The following is a 3,941-nucleotide window of genomic DNA, read 5'->3' as shown; positions in this document are numbered from 1 at the left end:
GGCCTTTGGGCTGGGATTCTTCTCCCTCCTCTACCCCTATTATTCTTGGGTTTGGTCTTTTCATAATGTCCCAGATTACCTGGACAATGGTTTATAATTCACATTTTCCTTGACTAATGTATCCATTTCTTCTATTATATTTTTAATGTCTGAGATTCTCTCTTCCATTTCTTGTATCCGTTGATGAAGCTCGCCTCTCAAGTTCCTGTTCAGATTCCCAAATCTCTCATCTCCAGAGTTCCCTTATTTTGAGTTTTCATTATTGATTGCATTTCCATTTTTAGGTCTTGAACAGTTTTATTCATTTCCTTGCACCGTTTGTATTTATGTTTCCCTGGATTTCTTTAAGGAGTGTATTCATTTCCTCTTTGAAGACTTCTATCATCTTCCTACAGTTGGTTTTAAGATCTCTTTTTCTTGTGTTTCAGCTATCTTGGAATATTCATGGCCTGCTGTGGGAAGCTAGCTCGGCTCTTGTGTTGACAGATTGCCTTGGCTGTTATTGACTGTGTTTTTATGCTAGCGTCTCGGCATCTGAGTTTGGGATGATTTTGGGTCTGGATGCCGCTTTCTAGATTTGTCTTTACTGGGTGGTGTTTCGTTGCCTGATTTCTGTTTCCCCTCTGGATTTTCAGAGTGTGGTGGCTGCGCTGTATGTTTTCCTGGCCTGCCCAGCTAGTGTGTTCACAGGAATGTGCCTGCTGGTGTTGGAGGCTTCAATACTGGGATGAGTTGAGGAAAGGAAGGTGGGAGGAGAAAGCCTGTGTGATCCATTGGGGATGAGGTCAGAGAAGAGAGTGGGAGACACAGCAGGTTCCCTGATACAGAGCTGGCAGTTTAGATCTTAGCAGCAGTAAGAGTGGTATGGGATTGCCTTCAGTCTACTTGTCGTCTTGGGAGAAGCAGCCCTCGGGTTGGCAGTGAGTGCCTGCTCTGCTCGGCTGGGGGCTGGGACAAGGCAATGAGTATGTGGGGGAGAAGGGGATTAGAAAGGAAGATCTGTGGGGTCCACAGGAATGGAGCAGCAGGAGGACAGGCAAGACTGCCATGCATTCTGCTGGAGAGACGGGGATGAAACTTGACAAATTATTCTTTAATGAATTAAATAAGAGAGAGAGAGAGAGAGAGAGAGAGAGCGCAAAAACTGATGCTGTGTGTTTTGTTCTAGGGAACAGTTTAAGCCAGACATTGAAACCCACATACTTATGTAGTTATATGTGAGCAGGGCACTCCGTGGCAGTTTGCTCTGTGAACTTTCAAACAGACCCTGAACTGCTCCAGGTGTTTAGATATTCTCAGTAACGTGCTAATACCAAGATTAGTGCACTAACTGCCGAAGGACTTCCCCAGCTGGGTTGCATCAATTCCCTATTCCCATCCTAACCCTCACAGTGGACATGAACACTTCTTGTAATGTTCCCGCGGTATTCTTCTCTAAGAATCGAGGAGCCACCGGACAGGAGTTTCTGCTTCATCCTCAGATTGAGTGAAACAACCTCTGTTGGTCCCCTTCCTGAAAGCCACTCTGCCGTGGTCCCTGTAGAGCCCTACCCTCCTCCTATGGTCTGCAGAATATCCACTTTTGGCTCCTCCAAGACTGGTCCTTCTACAGGTACCACTTAGACAGAAAGAGTCCGCCTTTGCAATCACTCTACACTATTTTGAGGCAGGGTCTCTTTGTGCACCTTGAATATACCTAGATTTAGCTAGTCTGACTGATCAACAAGCCCTAAGGGCTTTCTTGTCTCTGCCTCTCTAGCACTGAGATTACAGGTACACACTGTCAACCTGCTTGAAACGGGTGCTGGGGGCTCAAACTCCATCTTGTACCTCAAGCGCTTTACCAACCAAGTGGTCATGTTTATGTATCCTTCTCATGCTTCTTTCTCCTTCTAATAAAATGCTTGCCAAAGTGTGGATCAGCATCAGCATCAGCATTTCACCCGAGACTCACTAGAAATGCATATACTTGGGGCTCACCCACACATGCTAAGTCTGAAATCCTGGAGATGGAGCCCAGCAATGCAAGGGAACAAGCTTTCTAGGTAGTCCCAAGCAAGAGACAGTAAAGCTTGAGACCCACCGATCTTTAGCAAACACCCTTTCAGCTCTCTGCAGCAACCCTGCTGGGTCCAAAACCATAGTGGATAGATTCTACTGCATGAGTGAATGTTCTCTGGAGAAGGCTGGAGGCTGTTGTGTGGAGCCTTTCAGACTCCATGTCTATATTCAGGCTTGGATGGAAACACAGACAACACACTGATTTCATTAAAAAAAAAAATGGCAGAGAACTGGATGGAGAAGAGAGATGTTGAATGATGACATCAGGACCCACAGGCACAAAGTAATGGTTCAAATTCATCAAAATGGAACTTAATGGGACATAATAATGAAGATCATATTCAGCTTTGTGGGACAGAAAGTCCAAAATAGCACTGGCTCCTTAAGACAGAGTTTTATTTCCCGGTTATATAAATGAAGTATGACCAAGTAAGAGACTGAGTGATGGTGGCCCTGCTCCCTGGAGCTCTATAACTCACTACCATATCATTCCTAACACCAAAGATAGCCACACCTATGTTTAGATGCAGAAGAGCACCCGTTCTTGATGCCTGTGGATGCCAGATGCTACCTCTTGGCCATAAGACACATCTGCAAAGGACACTGGGAGTTGTAGTCTTTTTTAGAGACAACCTATTACTGTACAGCGGCCTCACACTGACACCTCAGCCTCTCAAGTGTTGAGATTACAGGAATGTACCACATGCATGCTCTCTCTCTCTCTCTCTCTCTCTCTCTCTCTCTCTCTCACACACACACACACACACACACACACACACACACACACAGATTGGTTAAGGTTTTATTGCTGTGAAGAGACACCAGGACCAAAGAAACTCTGACAAAAGACAACATTTATTTAGGGCTGGCTTACAGTTTCAGAGGTTCAGTCCATTATGATCATGTCAGAAGGCATGGCAGCATCCAGGGAGACATGGTTCTAGAGAAGGAGCTAAGAGTTCTACATCTTGATCTTCAGGCAGCAGAGGGGGATTGTGTTCCACATTAGGTGTAGCTTGAACATATATGATGTCAAAGCCTGCCTTCACAATGATAGACTTCCTCCAATAAGACCACATCTACACCAACAAAGCCATACCTCCAAATAGTGCCACTCCCTGTGGGCCAAGCATTCAAACACATGAGTCTATGGAGGGCCAAACCTATTCAAACCACCACATTCCACTCCCTGCCCCTCATAGGCTTGTAGCCAGAACATAATGCAAAATGCCTTTGGTCCAACCTCAAAAGTCCCCATAGTCTATCACAGTCTCAACAATGTTTAAAAATCCAAAGTTGAAAGTCCCTTTTGAGATTCATACAATCTCTTACCTGTAGTCCTGTATAGTATCAAAATAAAAAAAGCTGATCCCATACTTCCATCACATCATGGCGCAGAATATACATTAGCATTCCAAAATGTAAGGAAGGGAGCACAGTGGGGACATGTTGAACTGAAAATCAGCTGTGCAGACTCCAAGCTCTGCACCTTTGTGTTTGGCGTCAAAGCACTCTTCAGGTCTCCAATTCCTCTCATCTTTGTCGACTACAACACACCTCTTTCTCTTGGCCCGGTTCCACTCCCTATGAGCAGCTTTCCTCAGCAGGTATCCATTTTGGCGCTGTCATTTCTAACCTCGTGGAGTCTCCAAGGCAATCCAGGCTTCACCTTCACAGCTTCCGCTGAGGCTGTTCTTGGTGGCCATGCCATGGTATTGGCATCTCCAGAACGATAGTGTCTTCTGCTGCAACCGGGCAACACTGTCACCAGTAGCTTATCACAGGCTCTCTCCATGGTACCAAGCCTCAACTTCTTTGCATGAGCCTTCAAGCGACACTAAAGCTGCACCTTCACCAACAGCCTCTCCTGGCCTTTCATG

This window comes from Mastomys coucha, unplaced genomic scaffold (genome assembly GCF_008632895.1).
Source record: "Mastomys coucha isolate ucsf_1 unplaced genomic scaffold, UCSF_Mcou_1 pScaffold17, whole genome shotgun sequence".
Lineage (NCBI taxonomy): Eukaryota > Metazoa > Chordata > Mammalia > Rodentia > Muridae > Mastomys > Mastomys coucha.
The sequence above is the reverse complement of the archived record's forward strand: the minus strand, read 5'-3'. Positions refer to the sequence as shown.